The sequence below is a fragment of the Equus przewalskii genome, chromosome 29 (genome assembly GCF_037783145.1).
Source record: "Equus przewalskii isolate Varuska chromosome 29, EquPr2, whole genome shotgun sequence".
In the NCBI taxonomy this organism is placed as follows: Eukaryota; Metazoa; Chordata; class Mammalia; order Perissodactyla; family Equidae; genus Equus; species Equus przewalskii.
In genome coordinates, this window is record NC_091859.1 from 44,467,437 (window position 1) to 44,479,474 (window position 12,038).

The following is a 12,038-nucleotide window of genomic DNA, read 5'->3' on the forward strand; positions in this document are numbered from 1 at the left end:
ACCATTTGATCAAATACTAACAATGCATTGGGTGATTACAGCATATGGATAATTAAAATGAATGACAGCAATACCATAAGTGATGGGAAGGAGGAATTGGAAATATAACCACACTGCATGTAAACCAGTACAGTATTATTGAAGGCAGTCATCAAATATTTAGCTATTATTGAAAACTCTCTGACAACCTCTAAAATGAGTGTAATTGAGGGGCTGGCCCTGTGGCTAAGTGGTTAGGTTCATGCGCTCCACTTTGGCAACCCAGGGTTTTGTGGGTTCAGATCCCAGGCATGGACATGACACCATTCATCAGGCCATGCTGAGGGGCGTCCCACATAGCACAACCTAAGGCACTCACAACTAGAATGCACAACTATGTACTCGGGGGCTTTGGGAGAAGGATTGAAAGAAAGGAAAAAGAAGATCGACAACAGTTGTTAGCTCAGGTGCCAATCTTAAAAAAAAAAAGGAGTGTATTTGATATGCTAAGAGAGGAGATGAAATTCAATCATATAAAATGCTCCCTTAAAACCAGAAAAGGCAGAATAAGAAGAGGAAAGAAAAAGAACAAATGCAACAAGTAGAAATTAGTTACAAGCATGGTAGATCTTAATCCAACTACATCAATAATCACTTTAAATGAGAATGGTCTAAATACACCAATTTAAAGATAGAGATTGTGGTAGTGGGTTGAAGAAAAAGATCCAAAGATATGTTGTCTATAAGAAATTCATATTAAATATAAAGACACAGAGAGATTATAAGTAAAGAGATGGAGAAAGATATATCAAAATAACACTAATGAAAAGAAAGCTGGAGTAACTATATAATTTCAGACAGAGGCAACTTCAGAACAAGGAAATTGTCGCAAAGAGGGGTATTACATAATAATAAAGAGGTCAATTATCCATAAATACCTAACAATCGTGAACACGTATGCACCTAACAACAGAGCATCAAAACACACAAGGCAAAATCTCCTAGAACTACGAGGAGAAATAGGCAAAACCTCTATGATAGTTGGAGTTCCCCGCTCTTCTGCTGACGGTAGATAGATCTGGCGTATCAGGCAGGATACAGACAAACTGAGCAGCTTACTGATCAACTTGATTTAATCGCCCTTTACAGAATACGTCATCCAACAGTCTTCTAATACACTTCTTCCCAAGTTCTCATGGGACATTCATCAAGGCAGACCACATTCTGGCCATAAAACACACCTGAACAAATTTGAGAAAATAGAAACCAGAGCATGTTCTCACACCACAATAAATTTAAACCAGAAATAAAGAGCGCAAAAATAGCGGGAAGATACCAAATTATTTGCAGATTAAACAACACACTTGTAAATGATACATGGATCAAAGAAGAAGTTTGAGAGAAGTTTGAGAGAAGTTAAAGTGAACTAAAAGAAAACAAAAATACAAGAGGTCAAAAGGCTTCTCTCTGTCCAGATCACCAAAAACAAGGAAAGTCTGAAAAACCATCACAGCCAGGAGGAGACTAAGGGGACACGACAGCTAAATGTAATGGGATCCCAGAACAAAAAAAGAACATCGGTTAACAACTAAGAAAGTCTAAATAAAACTGTGGGTTTCAGATAACAATACTGTATTAACATTGGTCCATTAATAGAAATAAATGTAGTGCATTAATGTAAGATGTTAATATGGGAAATGAGATGCCAGATATACAGGAACTCTGTACATTTGCAATTTTCCTGTAAACCAAAAACTGTTCTAAAATTTTTTTAATTTATTTAATAAAAACATATCATCAAAATTTGTGGGATGCAGTGAAAGCAGCTCTTAGAGGGAAATTTATAGCATTTAATGCATATATTAGAAAAGAAGAAAAATGTAAAGTCAATAATCTATTCTTCAGTCTTAGGAAACAAGAAGAGCAGTTGAAGCCTAAAGCAAGCAGAAAAAATAAGTAATAAAAGTTAGAGCAGAAATCAGTGAAGTTGAAAACTGGAAGACAACAGAGAAAATCAATAAACCAATCACAGTTTCTTTAAAAAAGTCAATAAAATTGAAAAATTCTAGCAAGTCTAACCAAGAAAATAAGGGAGAAAGTGTAAATTACTAAGGTCATAACTGAAAGAGGGGCCACCACGCGTAAGTGCATGGACATTACAGGAAAATAAAGGAACCCTCTCAACAACTCCACACACACAAACCTGATAACTTGAACGAAATGGACCAATTCCTTGAAAGACACAGACTTCCAAAATGTCCACACGGAGAAATGGATAAAATCAAACGGCCTCTATCTATTAAGGAAACTGAATCAATAATTAATAACATTACAAAACAAAAATACCAGGCTGGACTCTATCAAACATTTAAGAAAGAAATTGTACCACTTCTTCACATCCCTGCCAGAAACCAGAAGCAGTGGAAATGCTTCCTAACCCAGTCCATGAGGTCAGCATGACCTTAATACCAAAACCAGTCAAAGACCTTGTAAGAAAGGACAACTACAGACCCATACCTCTAGTGAGCATAGACACTAAGACCCTCAACAAAATACCAGCAAACCGAATCCAACAATCTAGTCCAGGTATCAATTCTTTCCCTTTTTCAAACCTCCTCACTACCCAGTTGACTTTTGGGAGCTCTTAGTGAGATGTGGGTTTTTAAAATATATATATGTAGCTGTTTTATACGTAGCTGTTTTGCAACGGAACTCCGTGGAGGAGAGCCTGGTTGAGAAAGCTTTGCATTCTCTTTACACAATTGCATGTTTTTTAGTCTAGAAAGGGAGTTGAGATGAGTTGACTGTATTTAGATCAGAGGGAATTGGGGAGATCAGGAGGACTCCTGGGGAGGGCATGAAGTTCCCCGGGGTTTTGCAAGTCGAAAGGGGGATGTGTAGGAGGTGTTTCAGAGGAAACAGCTTGTGCCAGGGCCTGGGGTGGGACAGGACCAGCATTTAGGGAGTGAAAGAGGCAGAAAGGCTGGAGGGTAGAGGCGGAACCTTGGATGTCCAGCCTCCAGAACTGTGAGGAATACTGTCTGAGGTTTAAGCGCTCATCTATGGGATTTGTTACGGCGACCCACGCTGACCGACACAGAGGAGAAGCCAGGGAAGGAAACTGACCGGTGACAGGGGACATTAGGTTTTCAGCCACAGAGATGCCAGACAGACCCACTGGTGGTTTTGACGGGAGTGGTGATGGTAGGGATGAAGACAGACAATTAGAAGCTCTCAGATACATTTAGGAAATCTGCAAGAGGTGGGGGAAATTTGATTTGGGGGAGCAGAGAGAGAGAGGGACACGCCAAGGAAAACGCCAAGATTTGTGGCTGGAGTAACTGAAATGGAGGAGACAGGAGATGAGGGGTAGGTTTGGGGAGAGAGGATTTTGACAAGACGAGATTAAGATGGTTGTGGGATGCGGGTGAGGAGCCGTCGAGGCCTTGGGCACACGAGGGGCAGCCTTCTCCACCTCTCGGTTGAGCTGCACCTGCTGCTGAGCCAGGTCGGTCCTGTGTGAGCCCCCATCAGGCGACCCGCGCAGATGTTGGCCAGGGGACCAGATAGAGTTGTTGGGCATGAATGAGCCTGAGCTACTTAGGAGGATCCCAGGGTCCAGGCAGGAGGAACCCAAAAAGCACGTGATTGGGGTCCACACTGGGAGGGTAGACTGGCCCCATGAGGAGGCCGCTGGAGCACGGGCAAGGCACCCACGGCTCACATGGTGGACTCACACGTGGATTTTGTGTGGAAGTGACAGCCCTGCTCAGGGCAGGGAAGCATCAAAGGCTGGGAGTTAGAGCAAGCACTTTCCACAGTCAGCGCCCCAGGCTGGTAACTCGCCACTCCCGGCCTATCCTAGCGGGAGGTGAGCACCCCCCCAGGGATGTCCCATCACTGACAGGCAGTAGGCAACCGTTTGGCTCCATGATGTGCAGGGCCCCCAGGCGTGGGGCCTTCTCCTCCCCTCGGGGACAAGGACACTACGTGGCCATCTTCCAGCCAGGAGCCCCTCGGAGCAGCACGACCCGCTCCCGCTTGCCAGCTTTCATGTGCAGCCCGGCTGACAGTGCGGTGGACGGCCCACCTTGGCGTGGGCTGGCTGCCATCCAGCAGATGGGCCTCCAGAGGACGGCCGGGGCCCTGTGGGAGCAGCGGCCTGGGAGGCGGGAAGGCATGCTCCGCCCTGGGCCCAGGCAGCTGTCTGTCCTGCATGTGGCTGAGGGGGCCTGCCTCTGAGGTCACCTCAGGTGTTGGCTGGGGCTCCTGTATCTCCGCCTGGCAGCCTCTCTCCTGCTTTCAAGATGGGGTCCCCAGAAACGCCCAGGGCTCCACCAGAGCCACATGGGGGGCCTGCTGCCGCCTGCTCTGCTCAGACCAGAACCAGCGCACCCTGAGCAGCCTGATGTCAAGATCCTTCCTTCAGGGCCGGCCCCGTGGCCAGGCAGTTAAGTTCGGGCGCTCCGCTTAGGCGCCCAGGGTTTCGCTGGTTCGGATCCCGGGCTCAAACACGGCACCGCTCATCAGGCCACGCTGAGGCAGCATCCCACAGGCCACAACTAGAAGGACCCACAACTAGAATATACAACTATACTGGGGGGCTTTGGAGAGAAGATGAAGGGGAAAAAAGAAGATTGACCACAGATGCTAGCTCAGGTGCCAATCTTTTAAAAAAAATAAAAGATACTTCCTTCATCCATCCGCTCCAAAAAGAACCCAAGCACCTGCTCAGGGCCGCTGGGGTCTTAGGGAAAGCAACTCCTGTCCCCAGACCCGGCTCCTGGGACGTGCAGCCAGCGGCGCTAAGAGCATCTACACTGTTTGAGTGTGTTTGCTGGAAGGAAGGTCTTCAGCTAAAAGGACGCCTTCTGGGAGAGGTCTGCCTGGGCCACCCACGGCAGCCCCCAAATGCCCATCCAGGCGCCCCACCACAGTGCCCTGCTTGTATGCTCACACCACAGACTTCACACTCAGGGCAGGTCCTGTTTATACCCTTATTTTCTAGCTTGTTGTCGGTGGTTATGCACACACCCCACACATGAATGTAAGCTCCATGAGTGCAGTGAATGAACGAGTGAAGGAAGGAAGGGAGGGAGGGGTGGGAGGCACTGCTGTCTAGTGGAAGGGACGTGCGGTTTGTAGCCTGGTGGACCTGGGTCCCAATCCTGGTTCCGTCACTTAGCAGTCGCAGTGATGGGGCGATGGAGCGATCTGCACTTCGTGTGCTGAACGGGGAAAGGATGCCGCCACGCTGTCCCATGGACCACGTGATACCACCGTGATGAACCCACCCCCTCGATCGACAGGTGCACTGTCTTTACCTGACCAAGAAATTCCACTTCTGGCAAGTAACCTGAAATGCCACAAAGACGTAAGCCCCAGTCTTCATGGTTGCCTTACTGATCGTGGTGAGAATTTGAAAAGACCCTAAACAGCCCGTAATGGAGGGATGGTGAACTACATTTCGGTGTGTCCACACTACAAACTTATTTATGAAGAGTTGTGCCCGTGTCTTAGTAAATGACGAAGCAGGGCACGGATCTTTACTGATGGTATTATTGTAAGGACAAATGAGGAGTTTATGTCGTGGGAAAGTGCTGGACAGCAGCCGGCAGAGTCATCATTTAGGGGACATCTCTGGAGCCGGGGCTGGACTCTTGTCTCAACCCCACCCCTCCCTCCGCGGGCTTTGGGCAGCCAGCTTGCACCCCACGCCTCGTTCTTCACGTCTCCGATGGCGGTGTCTGCTGATGGGAGCAAGGGAGACGCTGCGTCTGAAGCTCTCGGGAGAAAGCCTGGCCTAGGGCACCGTCAGCACTCTCATTCTGTTTTTTAGGCACAAACAAAAGTCTGGAAGGAAATACACCCAAAAAAACAGTGCTAATAGTTTTAGCTTGAGTGACTGGATTAGGTATTAGATTCTTCTAACTTTCCTCTATTTTCCATAGTGTGCATCTAATACTTTTATAATCAGAGGGAAAAATACTTCTTAAAGCATGAAGTGAAGTGCTCCAGGGCCCAGCGGGCCGGTTGGGGAGGGCTGTGTGCTCAGAGCTGCCACCCTCCGCCTTCCCGTCCTTCCCGTGAGAGCTCAGGCCGGCCGCGAGGGGCCCGGAGCACCCTTCCTCTTCAGATAAATCCACTTCAAGTCACTTCATCTTCTCTCAGGCTGATTGCAGATGCGACAGAGTCCTGAGGACTCGCCAGATCCCCCAGCATCTTTCTAGCACACTCCACCCGCTCGGCGATGCCCAGCAGCCTGGGAATGGCAGTGAAGTCTGGCTCACCCGCTTGCACTCTCTGAATTTCTTTTTCTTTGTTTAAGCCTGAAAAGATCATCTTTCCCCGGACGTGGTTCCAGTCACGGCTCCTTGGGGTTGGTATGGCTCTCGGGGGTAGAGCAGAGGATTTCCTTGTTGGGGTCACCCGCCCCACATCTGGCATCTCCCTCCGGCAACCCCCAGCCTTTGTACGGACTGAGCCCTGACAGCCTCCGAGTCAGACGTGGAGGGAGGGTGGAAGATCGAGGCCCCGTCTCAGGCTCCCGGCTGTCAGTGGACTCTCAGGCTCCTCTGTGGAGCCTGGCATGGGGGACAGAGGGTGGGGTTTGCATCCCGTTCCTCCTGTACACCAGCAGGGACCTCGGGCAGGCCCTGTGCCCTTTCCCTTCACACACACCCCCAAGTTTGACATCCAGCTATTTTGACAGAAAGACCTTTTGATGAAGAACCAAAAATCAAAATAGTATTTCAGCTTTGTCAAATTCCCCAGCATTGCCATCTCCATCCCATCTCCCGCGCCCTCTGTGGGGAAGACCCGGACAGGGTAGGACTTGGGTATATGTGGAGCCACATCAGATGCCCAGCACCTTTGGGGTCAGCCAGCCGCACGAACGCACTGAAGGACGCCTCCTGCTATTCCTGGCACATCAGGAGGCCTCCCGGCTGAGTAAACGCCTAGAGATGCTGCAGACCACGCAGGCTCCACGCGGGCCCTCCACTCATCCACCTGCAAAGAAGTCTGGGTCCAGCTGCTGCTGACGGGCGGCTCCTGAGGTCACGGCGATTTTTGCCTTGCTCGCTGGGCTCTCAGTGGCCTCTCCTCTGGGCAGGTTCGATGCTGGGGTGCTGCTCCCCGGGACCTGCAGGGACGGCCAGCCGCAGTTCAAGGCTCTCAGCCTGCCAGCTTTGCGACCCTGGCAGAAACTCAAGAAGAAGTGATTTTTCAGTGACAAACTCCTGGCCTGATCTTATATGATGTGAACCAGCCCCAAAAGGAGCATTGCAGCCAGCAGTGCTCTCGTGGGCCATCCCAGGTCCTGGGTCACCCTGGGCTCAGTAGAGCAGGCAGCCACACCTGAACCATGGGGACTCAACAGACATGAAGAATGGGGAGGGGTGGTCCTCAGTAGGAAACAGCCAGCAAGACCCACTGGTCGTCTTTGGGGCCACCTGCGAGTGAAGGAGCTGAAGCTCTTTCTTGGGGCTCCAGGAATGCCAAGCATGGGGCAGAGGCACCAAGTGTGGCCCGGGTGGGGACTGCGCAGACTCAAGGACAGGAGTGGACCGGAAGTCTGGGATGTGGGGGGAGCTGGACAGTGGAGGAAGCTGGATGGTCGCAGATGAGGACGTGCCTGGGACCGCCGGCCCTTCTCAGAAGCATGGTTGCTGCTTCCTCGGAACGATGATGCTAGCTTTGCGGCCTGCTCTCTTGAAGTCCCCACATGCGTGGCTCTGACAGCAATGGAGGAGGAGACAGGTGTTCAGCTCTGTGGAGGAAAGAGAACCGTGCTCCACAGGGCCCCCAACCAGGTGAACACAGGAGCGGGATGTCCCTGCACAGCTGGCTGGCAGAAGGCATGTGGAGGGACAGGTGCCCTGGGGACAGACGGGGAGAGACCATTCCCAACGCAGAGAGAAGTCAGAGGCATGGTGACCTTCCTACACAGGAGGGCCTGCACAGTGGGGTTAGGCCCGCCAGGCGGCCTTTGCAGAGACCCCCCCACCCCCACCCCAACCCACAGCCTCCCAGCCCCACCTTCGGCCCTCCCCCTGCAGAGAGCCCTGCTGGGCATCCACTGCCTTCATCCTTGCCTGAAGGACCACAGAGGATTCTGGGCACACACTGGACCGGATGCTGCTCTTCGAGAAGGCCATGCTTCTCACTTGGAAGAGCAAGAACGAGGAGACGGCTGCAGGCCACCGGGGAGCAGGGGAGATGTCCGCGTCCACAAGGGGTTTGGAGGAGGGGCCCCGAGAAGCTGTGGCGTGGGCAGAACCAGACGGCAGGTCTCTGAGTTTGCCTTTCTTCTGAGTGGCCTGTCCTAAATGCTCCTTTGTGGGTCAGAAGGTAGCACAGGGCCGGGGGTGGGGGTGCGGCTTTTGGGGCACAAAGGGCAAGTGGCCAGAGGGTGAGCTTCCTAGAAGGAGGTCCCTCAGGTCAGCCCCACAGTCCTTCTATGAGAAACTTGCCAATCGGTCATCACCCACATCATGACATCTCCAGCCACCACAGGGGACCCCAACACCTTCTAGGATCCCAAAGCAAGGCGTGTGTCTGGGACTCCACCCTTGTCATCCCAGCAGCATGGAGGGATGCACTCTATCTCCCTTTTACAGGTGGGGAAACTGAGGCCCAGCGAGGCAGACTTGCCGGGCTCTTTCTCCCTGGTGTCCCAGCCAGTTTGGCTCAGGAAGAGGGAAGAAGGCCAGTGCAGCAGACGAGAGAGGCTTCAATGGGGCCCCCACCTGCCTCCACTGGCTGGGTCACCATGGACGAGTGACCCGGCCCCTCTGGGCTCTGGGCTCCCATCTGTAGGACAGGAAATGAGCAGGAGAAATTTCATGGCCTTCCGCCCTGCAAAAACACAGAAAGGACCAGGAGCACAGTAGGCAGCTCCCTGGAACCCCAATTCTGCATGTTCTGACCCCAGCTCAGGCCATCTACCTTGCACAAAGCCAGCCTCTGTCCCTATAACTGAGAGTCCCCTGGACAGGCTGAAGAGGGCAGCGTGCAAGAGAGACACTGCACGCAAAGAGGGCGGCTCCCCCTGGCCCTCCCTCCCCCTGCACGTCCCTCGCTCCAGGTCTCCGTCACCCACCAGGCTCCAGGCTCGGCTGCTGTTCGCCCTCTGCATGACCTCTGGAAGACGGTCTGTATCCCCAGGTCTCAGTTACGCCCCTGTCTCCCCAGCTGAGGACAGCAGCCCCTCTGCCTGCTGTGGGGATGTCCAGCCAGGGCTTCCCGTGTGTGTGCCTCACCTTCAGGTGCTTCCACCTGAATGTCTCCAGGCATCTTGTCAGCCATGTGGGTCATCGCTCAGCCCCATGACGCAGGTGACAAATGGGAAAATGGAAAGCGGGGTGGCCTGTGAGGCCCCAGAGGGAGGGTGGGGTACATGATCCCTGTGGTCTGTGTGATTTACCGAGCAGGGTTTGAGCATCTCTGCTCAGTGCCCTGAAGCATCAGCCTCACAAGATGTGACCCCTCACTTTCCAAGAGGGACTGAGTTCCCAGAAAGCCACTGTGATACTTGGTACTTGGTTCTCATGCTGGAATGAGCATCTGAGAGCTGGGCCAGCCAATAGCGAGAGCGCTCCCAGCTCCTCCGTGTCCTCCCCATGCCTCCCTTCGCTGCCCCCAAGAGCGGACATCTGGTGAGGGACACGTCAGGGAGAAGTCGTAGGCGCAGATGAGCTGTGGCCAGTACCGGCCAGGCTCAGGGCTCTGTGCGCCGGGCCCAAAGGCAGCCAGATTCGGGAGCCATTAGACCGGAGCATCCCATGATCTCTGTCTACCGGTCCTGACATGATTCCAGCGCCCTCGGAAAAGAAGAGGGCGCTCCTGGATGCATTTTAATAACGAAAACCCCTCCTCCCATGGTGTCTGCGTTTATAGATGATCATTAACTAAGAAACTGTCCTGCCAGTGGATTTTCACAGCCATGGCTCAGGCGGTCCTTTTGTGGATAAATGGTTAAGAACTATTTTTCCATAAATTAGCAAGAGAGAAAAACCCATAAAATTTGTCAGTAGGCTTCAGAATTGTGCTATTTTCAAACAGCACACATTGGGGCGTGCTTGGAGCCATATGGCAGCTCAGTGTGGGAAGGCGGGCAGCCCACAGGCTTCCCCCTCGGCCACGGGAGCACGGCCCACAGACGGATAAGGGTCAGTTGGGACCACCCAGCCCAGCGTCCCTAGGGTTGTGACCTGTCCCTCACAGCACTAGGAAAGATGAAAATAACACAAAAGATGTCACGCCATGAGCGCTAAATATATGTCATCACCCTGGTGTGGGCAGCTGGTGCATCGCATCGTGACCCCACTGGTTAGACAAGCTCAGAGCCCGTTGAGGGCAGCAGCTGGGAGTGTCCCCTGATGAGCGGGGGACCATGCTGACTGGATCACTCCCAGGGGTCACCTGGGCACCTTGACAGCTTCTCACTGCCACCACGTCACACATCTGTGACCACGAGGGGTAAGCACATATCTATCTCAGGGATGAGTAAACTGAGGAACAGAGGGGCAGGAACTGGTGCTCACTGGGCACTTGCTCTGTCCCAGACAAGTGGCTTGATTCCCACAGCAAACCTAAGAGGCTGGAAGTATCATTCCCACATTGCAATTGAGGAGCCCTGAGGCTCCGAGAGGTTAGGAGACCTACCCAGGGTCACACAGTGGGCAGGTGCTGGCACAGTGGCTCCACAGCCACTGCATTCCAGGAGGCCAGCCCAGGTTGCACCACTCAGATGCACAGTCCCTACTTTTCACCTCTGGGCCACTTGCTCTTGCCTCATAAGACAATCTTGGTCTCCCACAGAGCTTCTCATGCTGATGAACACTGGTTTTCAGCAAAGGAACACAGGACGAAGGAAGGAAGCAGGGAAGGAGCGAGGGAGGGAGGACTGAAGGGGAGAAGGAGGAGGGAGGGAGAGAAACGGGAGGGAGGAGGTGGGCTTCTTCGGTGGGCTCGAGGAGCAATTCCTGCAGACCTGGTGTCCCCGTGCCCCTCTGGAGCCCTGGTCGTCAGCACCGGCAGCTCACAGCACAGCCTCCAACACCGAGGCCTCACCCGCCCCTCACTCTGGGGGCTCCAGGTCCCCTCCTGAGAAGACCGGAGAGCCTTTAGTTCTGTTACTTCCTCCAGGGGTGCAGGGCCCAACCGCAAAGCCGCCCCGAGCCTGGGAAGTTGTGCACTGCCCCTCCCACCAGCTCACCATTGCCTCTTTCCTACCTGTCCACCTTCTGGGCCTTCCGGGCATCGTGTCTCACCTTTGTGGGGATGCTGCACAGCCTCCTCGTCTCCATCCAATCACCGCCCAAGGCTCCGCTCGGCTCAGGGAAGGGAGTGCACCCAGGGGGCACGAGGAAAGCCAGGGTGGAGGGCAGGGCACCGTCAGAGCCCCTAGTGCCATCGCGAGGCCCCTGGATGTCTGCCGAAGGAACGAGCAATCTCGGATTAGAACCTGGCAGTGGAATTTGAAATGATGTTTCCTCACAAATGAATTCTAAAATAAACACTCTGGAGCCGGCGTGCACGCCCCGTGTCCTGCTTTTCGGCGCGGCTGGAGAATCAGGGACGCTCTTGTCGGTTATAAATTGCAGCCTGCATTCCTCATATCAAAATGCACAGCTAGTGATATTTAACGCTAAAGAAATATATCCTCCGGCGATGAATGCAGTCAGAAATTACTCACTGAATTTAACCAAGGAGAGAGCGATGCCATATAGATGTACTGCATGAATTCAGAAATGTGGGACAATGGCCGCCATTTATTAACATTTATCTCCTCCCGGGAATGTTTGACCTTGCTTCAGCAGTTTTATGGGAGCAAAAGCTCTGGAAGCTCCCATTTCCCCCCTTTGCAAAAGCAACCTGAGCTCTTCAGAGTAGTAAATACCACTCGGATTGTCATTTTCCTGATGTTTTCTTTAATCTGGAAGGGGGAGAAAAGTGTGGGCGAGAAGGTCCCCCCAAGAAACTGCCTTAGGAACGCAGGGAAATCCAGGTCATTTAAACACGCTTCAGCTCGTAAAGGGGAGGGGAAGCGGCTT

General features: G+C 52.5%; 1 long non-coding RNA gene across 1 annotated transcript; it reads right to left on the reverse strand.

The window, feature by feature from the left end:
• Positions 1-5,524: 5,524 nt before the first annotated feature.
• On the reverse strand, positions 5,525-11,472 carry LOC139080199 (uncharacterized). The gene is made up of 4 exons (XR_011534506.1): positions 11,256-11,472; positions 8,076-8,242; positions 7,616-7,750; positions 5,525-7,123 (listed from the first exon to the last, which is right to left on the reverse strand). It is a non-coding gene; the product is annotated as an uncharacterized lncRNA (long non-coding RNA).
• Between the last annotated feature and the right edge of the window lie 566 nt (positions 11,473-12,038).